This window comes from Oncorhynchus kisutch, linkage group LG14, assembly GCF_002021735.2.
Source record: "Oncorhynchus kisutch isolate 150728-3 linkage group LG14, Okis_V2, whole genome shotgun sequence".
Classification (NCBI taxonomy): Eukaryota; Metazoa; Chordata; class Actinopteri; order Salmoniformes; family Salmonidae; genus Oncorhynchus; species Oncorhynchus kisutch.
In genome coordinates this window covers 55,269,229-55,280,274 of record NC_034187.2, presented here as the reverse complement: position 1 = coordinate 55,280,274, position 11,046 = coordinate 55,269,229, and positions in this window count along the sequence as shown.

Genomic DNA, 11,046 nt, shown 5'->3' with positions numbered 1-11,046 from the left:
TTCTGTCTGTAAAAAAGCCCTTTTTTGTGGAAAACTCTATTCTGATTGGCTGGGTCTGGCTCCCCAGTGGGTGAACCTGGCTCCCAAGTGGGTGGTCCAGTTATGTGAAATCCATAGATTAGCACCTAATGAATTTATTTGAATTGACTGATTTCCTTACATGAACTGTAACTCAATAAAATCATTGACATTGTTGCATGTTGCGTTTATATTTTTGTTCAGTATATTTGTATGCCTAGCAATCAACAAATCTACATTGTTTACACACATTTACAAGTCTCAGTCACAAATGACAGCTCCAATAAGCTCCCCATGGTGCACATCATATTAACGAGTAGCTTGTGGAATCATGACTCTTTCAAGTTTTCAGTTCATCGTTCTCCGGTAGTGAGTCCTGCGTGCTCCGGGCATTACTGACTCAAGTGAAACTAAATGAGTCAAAAGATGAATTCTTCTGAGTGAACGAGTTGAAAGATCTGTGTCATTAAAATGAGACGAAATTCCCATCACTAGAGAAAAGCACAGCCTTTCTGAGGTATAGGGTACAGGTATAGGGTACAGGATGGAACATGCCCAGAGCAATTACACTGGAATGTACCCACAATGACTATGAGCTCGCTCAGAGTCACAATACCCCTAGCAGATTGAGCAGCCTAGCCTACACCCAGGGACAGGGTCCATTTCCACAGAAACAAGTAGAGGAGCGGTGAAGTTTGAAGCAGTGAGATTGCAGTATCCCTTCTTCCACTTATCACGTATTTTGGGGGTTTGTCCATCTGAAAATACTAATGGAATGTTCGTTGTGTGTGTTCATTTGTGTTGGTGTGTGTATCTGTGTCTCCCACCAAGTCATGTATATTGTTTGATATGTCCGTTTGCTTTGTACAGTGTTAGTGTCATTGTCATTCTACGTTATTTGTGTACAGTAGGTGTGGTGTGTGCTTGTGTATAACATAAAAGTAGTACAACAACCAAACTCTGACCAACTCTCTCGCTATCTCTCTCAGAATGACCTTCTTGACCCTAACCAACCAAGACGGGTCACTCAACCGAGACTGCTCTTCCCTGTGTCACGGAGGCTCTCTGCACTGCCAAAGCTGACTCTCTCTCCTCTGTTCTCATCCTCCTAGATCTATCCAATGCCTTCAACACCATGAACCATCAGATCCTCCTCTCCACCCTCTCACTGCTAGTTGTCTCAGGCTCTGCACACTCTTGAATTGCATCCGACCTGGCAGGCCGCTCCTACCAGGTGACATGGAGAAGATCTGTGTCTGCAGCACATACTCTTACTCCTGGTGTCCCCCAGGGCTCAGTTCTAGGCCCTCTCCTCTTCCTTCTGTACACCAAGTTACTCTGCTCCGTCATATCCTCACATGGTCTCTCCTATCATTGCTATGCGGATGACACTCAACTACTTTTCTCCTTCCCCCTCTTCTGACACCCAGGTGGCGACACGCATCTCTGCCTGCCTGGCAGATATCTCAGTTTGGATGTCGGCCCACCACCTCAAGCGCAACCCTGACGAGACAGAGCTGCTCTTCCTCCCGGGGAAGGCCTGCCCGCTCCAAGACCTCTCCATCATGGTTGACAACTCCACGGTGTCGTTGTCCACAGAATGCAAAGAACCTTGGCGTGACCCTGGACAACACACTCTCGTTCTCTGCAAACATCAAAGCAGTGACTCGCTCCTGCAGGTTCATTCTCTCCAACATCCGTAGAGTGTGACCCTAACTCACACAGGAAGCGACACAGGTTCTTATCCAAGCACTTGTCCTCTCCCGCCTGGACTACTGCAACTCGCTGTTGGCTGGGCTCCATGTTTATGCCATCAAACCCTTGCAACTTATCCAGAACGCTGCTGCCTGCCTGGTGTTCAACCTTCCCAAATTCTCCCATGTCACCCTGCTCCTCCAGACACTCCACTGGCTTCCAGTCGAAGCTCACATCCACTACAAGACCATGGTACTGAACCCATAAACTGTTGAATGTCGCCAAAAGCAGATATTTATTCTGATTAAAGGAATAATCTAACCCTGATAGAGTAATTGCCGTAAAAGACAGGGAATCCAAGTTGCAAGTTCTTTGAAGCCCTGCTGCTTTTGTAAATGGCAGCTATTGATCATGCAAGAATGGGTGTCAGTTGTCACGGCTGTTGAAGGATGAGGACCAAGGTGCAGCGTTGTGAGCGTACATTTTCTTTCTTTTAAGCAAAATGACACCAAACAAAACAATAAAGACTACAAAAACAAACCGTGAAGCTCACACGCAAAGTGCTCTAACAGAGACAACCTCCCACACACACAGGTGGGAAAAGGGTACCTAAGTATGGTTCCCAATCAGAGACAATGATAGACAGCTGTCCCTGATTGAGAACCATACCCGGCCAAACGCAAAGAAATAGAAAACATAGAACACAAAACATAGAATGCCCACTCCAACTCCCTGACCAAACCAAAACAGAGACATAAAAAGGATCTCTAAGGTCAGGGACACCAGTCAGATAATTCTGTGTCAACGTCATCATTTTTATTGGGCTTGCTCCACATTAGCCTTAGAGCTTCAGAACTGCATATCCGGTATATTTTTCCCATCAATATTTGGACATTAGTAAAATATTGATGGGAATTGATGCGGGGCTCTATTTTCGGATGATGCTAAAGAGGCGCAAGTGTCAAACAATGCAATTTGGTCATGTAAACAGGCGCCCTGGCATTTTCCAGCCTTAACAATTTACTTGTCTAACATCAACTCGCTTGCGTTGAGGTGGGAGGGGTGGCAATATTTGAAGTGTGCCCAGAAAAACAAGTGCAAAAGTGACAATTTCAAGCAGCGCTAATGGGAAGTTTTAAGACCCACAAGAAGCAGGTCTTAAAGGCAACGCAGTTGATAATGTCATGGATTTTGAGAGTGGAAGCGTAGCCTATCCAGCCATGAAGCACAGTGCCCATGGAAGGAGAGATGTGCTATTTGTACCAGTGAATCTCTTATTTATAAATAAATAATTCATTTCATTGAATTAGATTAAAAGTTTAACAGCCTACCCTCCCCTTAATCAGGGCGGTTCATCCTGGCCACTAGACAAAAGTAGCCTATGGATAAAGGGGTTTTAAATAGTCTATTGAGAGTGCTTTTCACTTGTTCAAGTAGGTTATCCAACCCCACTTACAAAAAACGCCCCTTGTCGGATTACCAAAGACACGCTCCTCCAAACTATTCAATCTGTCTCGAACACAATGCAATTTCGTCTGCTATTTTTGGAGAAGTGCAAACATGATCTGTAAAATGGTTCCACGATGTTTATAAAACATTAGATTTGTGAGCAATATTATTGTGATTCCCCCTTTCTCTTCATTTTGGATCTTTATCCAGGGCCAGTGAAAAGTTTGGATGTGCTAAAACCATCCATAGTCTAAATTGCTTTATTTGTATTAAATGCCCACAGATAGCAATTGTGGTGCCAGTAACTGTATTTAGGACTATTTAAACAAGTTGTTATTTCATTTTTTAATATGATTTGATTAAGAAATAATACATGAGAGGCCTCGTGGCTATCATCACATCACAAGCATGACAAAAATGTCGTAACACATGAATTCGAGTGTATTATTGCTTTTAAACAATGGGTTACTAGCATTAAAAAGCAAGGTTCTTTCCCAACAAAACGTGATGCTACATTCACTAACACTGGTTGTCAAGTGCAATTTTAGGCATTCTCTGGTCGTTAGAGGGATAGAGAAGCAACTGCTCTCTCCCTCTAAATCGCATATTCTTCTGTCTCTTCTCTCGTTCTCCGTGTCTGCCCCACACTAACCTAAAGTAGAATGCATGAAAGAAACACACAGAACAGCGCGCAATGGATTATGGTTATTGTAGTTAATTACCACATTTGTCTGCGCTTAACTATGTAGAATATTGGCCTGTTGGAAAGTACAACTCCCTACTACATCGCACAGTTTGATATGATTTATCTCTAGAGAAACTGTACAATGTACGCATTCTCACAGAAAAAAAATGAACGAAATGGAATTAAAATAATTGACATTTCAGGTAATCGCTCAGCACTACTGAGCATGTGTGTAAAATTTCCTCACGCTTGAGTCAAACAGATTAAGAGATATAAACATGTGTCTGTTATAGCGCCACCATGTGGTCGATTTGAATGTACTTGTTGAGCCTTGACAGTGTTTGGAACATGTACCAAGTTTTGTTACAATACAAATATTAGTGTCGGAGTTATACGCATTTATGTGCCAGACCACGCCCACATTAATGTTTATTGGTCAGTAGCGGCCATGTTGTTTGAGATGCTATCCTGTGAGAGCTTGGTCCATAGATGCAATATATCAAGATTCGTGCAGATCGGTCATTTGGTGCCAGAGGAGTAGCGTTTTATGTGTTTTTAACAAACTTCTAAATGACAGAAAATCCATCATGGAGGACCTTATGGGTCCTTGAGGCATATTTGTTCCTTGAGATGAACCTATGTAACGAATCAGCAGATTGGGCAGATTTGTTGCCACTCAAGACCGTTTGACGTGGCTGATTGGGCTGCACTACAAGATAAGCCAGCGACCAGTATCGACGTACCTAACAACATCCCTCGGACACAGTGCCCTTCGCTCCCACTTGACAAACACTACTGTCCGGCAAGGGAATGGGAAGTAGATACCTAGTAGCCAATATCAGGGTGACAGTCACAGTAAGCACATGCACGCAACGCATGAAGCAACAGTACACCCATCGTCAATACATTCAATCAAAAACAAACAATGGTCAGTTTTATAACTGAAAATGTACAATTATTTGTGTAAAACTAACAGTGAAAAATGACCCAGACTAAAAACAGAATTCCAAACTCTTGCGGTATGGTAGCTCAATGCATAGTAGTTGCCTGGTAAGAAATGGAAGACAAACAACACAGCTCATTCAAAACCATCTAACCTATAGCAGAGTGTATTCGACACACCTTTCCACACACCCACTACTTTCCTTCCGACACACCGACTCCTTTCCACACTCCCAATAATTTACTTCCGACACACGCACTCCTTTCCACACGTCCACTACTTTACTTTCGATAAACACACTTGCCCATACTCCAGTCGCCATATTGGGATGCAGCTAACCCCTTCTCCCTTCCTAGGCCTCACCATTTCACGGGAATTAGCATTTTCATTTGGTCTTACGGAAGAAGATGAATAATAATACATATAGCTGCAAGCAACAAATGCCGGGGTTCAGCTATGGGCCCACTGTGCCACCATCAGGAAAAATGGGAAACATTGACCTAGAACAAGTTACTTCTGTACTGTTTACCATTCTTGCCAAATATCAGAACTCCAAATCAAACGGATCATGCAATATAATATGATTTTGATGTATTTTGGAAAATGTTCAATGATGTTTGCTACTTTAAAATGCATTCTTCTACAGAGCTGATGGACCGATCGGCACCAAATTTGGTATATAGCATCTATAGATGCACATCTTCAATCACACTATTTTCTAAGACTCCTGCGCAAACAGTATGGCTGTTATGTCCAAAAGCACCACCATGCGGCCAAACTAAACCATACTATACAGGTTAGCTAGATTCATATCCCTGAGTGTGTGTGCTAAATTTCATCACTCTGAGTCAGCCAGATCAAGAGATATAAACATGCCCCCATTATAGAGCCACTGTATGGTCGATCGGAATGTGCTTACATGTGTTGAGACTTAACAGTTTTTGGAACATGTGTACCAAGTTTTGTTACAATATGAATATCCGTGTTGGAGGTATATGTATGTATGTGCCAGACCACGCCCACATACATGTTTATTGGTCAGTAGTGGCCATGTTGTTTGAGACGCTTTCCTGGATGAACATCAGTTGTGAGAGCTTGGTCCATAGATACCATATATTCAGTATTGTGGAGATCGGTCAATCAGTTTTTCAGAAGATCCATAATGGCGGACCTTTATGGGTCCTTGAGGCATATTTGTTCCTTTAAAAAATATGGACGTATATACTGAATTTCAGGACTCTCAAATGGGGTGAGGTGTGTGAGCTTTCAAAATGTGCATTTTCAATGGCTTGTTATAGCACCACCATGTGGCCAATTGGCATGGTATGTGCATAAGAGGGTGTGGCCCTTGGCCATTTACCATCATGCAAGGTTGTAACGTCCTAGGCTTTACCATCTCACGGGTATTACATTTTTTTCACCAATAGGCAGAAGAAGGAAAATAATAATAATCAATGCCAACAAATAAATATCGGGTTTCACTCAGCTTCGCGGGCTTGAAACCCTAACACTGTGGACTTCAAATATGTTCAACGTATTTAGAAAATATGGGGCAGGCTATTTAACGAACTAGGCTATAACGGACTAACATTCAAATTGGATTTGATGACAAGGCAATACATAAAAGACCATAAATACACAACTTAAAGCAACCACATATTTAGCCAATGAGCATGTTCTGATTGGCCAGTGAAGAGCCAAGCCTCGACACACCCACGAATGGTTTATTCATCAAAACCCAGCCCTTTCGCACCACCAGCAACTACGGCTCCCATAATTCCGGTTGTGAAAGTAGCTCAAATATTTCGGACACACCCCCAAACCTAGAAAACACAAGCTTAACGCCAGTGCTAAGATTTGCCATTGCATTAGCTTTGTTAAAATAGAGCCCAGACCGTATCTTGGTTGTGGGTTCATGGTCTGTTACAAACAAAATACATCATATAAAAGCATTTGCATTCACCATTTACATAGTGTACTGGTGGCAGAAGGAAATCCTGATGAACCGGACCTACAGAAATAAGAGTGACGTTTACACCTACTATTGCCATCATAGTAGACTGGGCCAGGTGTCGGTTGACAACCTGAGTCAACTGCTGAGGCACAGCCCAAACTAGTAGCAGCCTTTGCAGCTTCATTGGAGTCTAATGTCGCTGTTTGCCAAGGGGAAATTGATAACTTGTTCAAGTAAAATATGTCTGTTTACTACAAACTTAAATATATCTCTATTTACACTGAATTACAACAGCATTTTATTTATTTATTTAGTTATGTCACCTTTATTTAACCGGGTAGGCAAGTTGAGAACAAGTTCTCATTTACAATTGCGACCTGGCCAAGATAAAGCAAAGCAGTTCGACACATACAACGACACAGTGTTACACATGGAGTAAAACAAACATACAGTCAATAATACAGTAGAAAAAATAAGTCTATATACAAAGTGAGCAAATGAGGTGAGATAAGGGAGTTAAAGGCAAAAAAAGAGATGGTAAAGGCCATGGTGGCGAAGTAAATACAATAGAGCAAGTAAAATACTGGAATGGTAGATTTGCAGTGGAAGAATGTGCAAAGTAGAGATAGAAATAATGGGGTGCAAAGGAGCAAAATAAATAAATATATACAGTAGGGGGTGAGGTAGTTGTTTGGGCTAAATTATAGATGGGCTATGTACAGGTGCAGTAATCTGTGAGCTGCTCTGACAGCTGGTGCTTAAAGCTATGTTTGGCAGCATGAGTGAATTTAATGATTTAGTTATTATCATGTGATAATGCAAAACTCATTGACATTATGCTTGACTAAGATGTTATAATTCATAACTGTAGTGATCTTATGGAAAAAAACACTGAGTGTACAAAACATTAGGAACATGCTCTTTCCATTATTACATAGATTGACCAGATGAATCCAGGTGAAAGCTATGTTCACTTATTGATGTCACCTGTTAAATCCACCTCAATCAGTGTAGAGGAATGGGAGGTGACAGGTTAAAGAGGGATTTTTAAGCCTTGAGAAACTGAGACATGGATTGTGTATGTGTGCCATTCAGAGTGCACCGGTTTGTGTGTCTGTGTGTAATCAAGAATGGTCCACCACCCAAAGGACATCCAGCCAACTTGACACAACTCTATGAAGCATTGGAGTCAACATGGGCCAGCATCCCTGTGAAACACTTTCGACACCTTGTAGAGTCCATGCCCTGACAAATGGCGACTGTTCTGAGGTAAAAAGGGGATACAACTCAATATTAGGATGGTGTTCATAATGTTTTGTACATTTCAGTATATGTGACAGACTTGGCCTGAAAATCTGGCATTCGAAGTGTCAGACACAACAAAAGCAGTCTGCAGAAGCCATAAACATGTAAAACTGTCATTCATATGGTCTATTCTCCATAGCAGCGAAAAGCAGCGACGAGGTATGCTCGTCAATTTTAAAACCAGTTGGGTTGGGCATTGACTTTGTGCCAAGCGGCTCGGCATGGAGGTAGAGGTTCGGCTGGCAGGCTTTAACCTGGTACGCCTGAGTTCAAAGGTTTGAGCAGAAAAACAACGAGACTAAACACTGAGGGAGTTCTTATTTAATCATGTCGAGATCTCTCTTCTTAACAAAAGAAAGGGAAATGACATCTTAGCAGATGTTCTTATCCAGAGCGATTTACAGTAGTGAGTGCATACATTTTCATACTGGTCCCCCATGTGAATCCAACCAACATCCCTGGCGTTACAAGCGTCATGCTCTACCAACTGAGCTACACAGGACCCTGTCATCCGTTGTCCCACATGTTTGAGACGCTCTATGTCATCAGAACTTTTCATTGACCCAAAAAGGTATTTACCAAAAATAGATGTTATGATGAGTGTCAAGGCTCAAGAGAAGACCCAGATGCAGACAGTTTCAAAGTAATACAAGTTTATTACAAAAACAGGGGGCAGGCAAACGACAGGTCAAGGGCAGGCAGAGGTCAGTGGTCCAGGATGGTATAACAAGGTACAGAACGACAGGCAGGCTCAGGGTCAAGGCAGGTAGAGGTCAGTGGTCCAGGATGGTATAACAAGGTACAGAACGACAGGCAGGCTCAGGGTCAAGGCAGGTAGAATGGTCAAAACCCGGGAAAGCTAGAAAACAGGAACTAGAGACAGACAGAGGCACAGGGACAAAACACTGGTAGGCTTGGAGAAATAAAACAAACTGGCAACAGACAAACAGAGAACACAGGTACACTGGGGATAATGGGGAAGATGGGCGGCACCTGGAGGGGGCTGAAGACTAGCACAAAGACAGATGAGTATGATGTTCATTTAAATGAAACGAGTTTTGGTTTAAATTGTTTTATACATTAATCCTACATTGCTATTAGTGTCACTAAAAAAGTCTACAGATTGTTGAATGATTTCCTATCAAACAATTTGTTTCCAAAAGAGACTCCTAATTGTACACGTTGGAAGTCAGGTCTGAATGACTTGTTGATTTTTCTTGTTGCAATAACATTGACCAATAAATGATAACTGTACACTATGTAAGCCACAGAGACACGTTGGGTCACATCTCTTCAAGTGACGCATACTTTCCTGTGAGGCATCAATGACCACATCATTTCCTCTCTCGTAGATGAAATAGAACCAGTGTGGTACTTTGGTCACCTAGTCTGCGTGGAACTGAAAGTAGTTTGAGGATTCAAACAGACTCCATAATGTTTTTTTGATCACGCAACAATCCATAACAGGATGTGTATTATCAGAGGTGTCTGTACATTACTATTTTGGCACTCACTCAAGATATGTACATTTTAAGTCCATTGCTCTTTGACCTGGTACTGTAATAATGCATCTGATTATGACATTTGGGAATGAATATTCATATGCAATTGACCTTATTATTCATGCAGAAACCAATGACACGTGATAAGTGTACGGTAAGCTTTCTGTCCTTACTGGAAGTGATTAATGTGCTGTGCATGTGGGTGGGTGCCTCGTGTGTGGTTGGGTGTGTGTGGTTTGTGACAGGGTGTGTGTTACATGGAATGTGATCCATTCAGGGAGGGAAGTTAGCCATATTGGCCTCAACTCCGGTATCCAATGACCAGACTCAGGTCAGGTGCATGATGGAATAGGGCTGTCTGATCTGTCTGACATCCATCATGTCACCTCTGTCCTGCCTCACCTGGAGGCGTTGGGGTTGAGTAATACCCCCCCCCCCCAGCTTTGTCCCTCTGACTGAAACGCCATGCTCTGAATGGTGCTGAGCACACGCACGCTCACACGCACACTCACACGCACACTCACACGCACGCTCACACACACACACACACAGACTTACACTGCAGATACACAAAAAGAAACAGAACTCACTCAGACAGAAACGCAAAAAGCAGATATGCACACACACAGACACACACACGTACACATGTACACACAAGTGCACATACACAAAACAAAATGCATTAACACACACTTGCATACGTGCAAACATGAACGGTCATGTCTGTGTACTGTACATAGGAGTAAGTAAGAAATGAATGGTCATGTCTGTGTACTGTACATAGGAGTAAGTAAGAAATGAATGGTCATGTCTGTGTACTGTATATGGGAGTAAGTAAGAAATGAATGGTCATGTCTGTGTACTGTACATGGGAGTAAGTAAGAAATGAATGGGCAAAATGTAAGGGTGTACCTTTCAGCCTGGCCGTCACAATAACCGCAGTGCCACCTGCTGGTCCTTAGACCTTCTTAAATATTCTGATCTGATTGAATTATCCTCACTTTTTTTTACCAGGGTTGTGGTTAATTCCATTAATATTTCAGTCAATTCAGAAAGTAAACCAAATTCCAATGAAAAAGGTGGCTCCCTGGAATTGAAATGGAATTGACCCCAAAACCTGTTTCTACAAGATTGTTGAATGTTACTCCCTCTTTGTCTTGGCACTACAGAATGAGTGGCATATCTGTCTATCTATCCCTGCCCAATCATAACATCCTTACCAAAAACAAACTCAGAATTAAATGCTGGTAGTTAGGTTTGCTAGGCCTTAGTCTTGCTTGGCTAGACTCACAGCACCGTGCTAGAAAATCAAGACTAGCTAGCAAAGCCCTATAGTTGGGCAGTAACTGATTACATGTAATCTGATTACAAAAAAGTTACCAGCAGAAATATTGTAATAGGATTGAAAAACTAGATTACTCCTTGGATTACTTTTAAATTGAAAAAAGGTGCAAGTTTATGTTTGTTCCACCTGAGTGAGTCTGACCATAAGTGA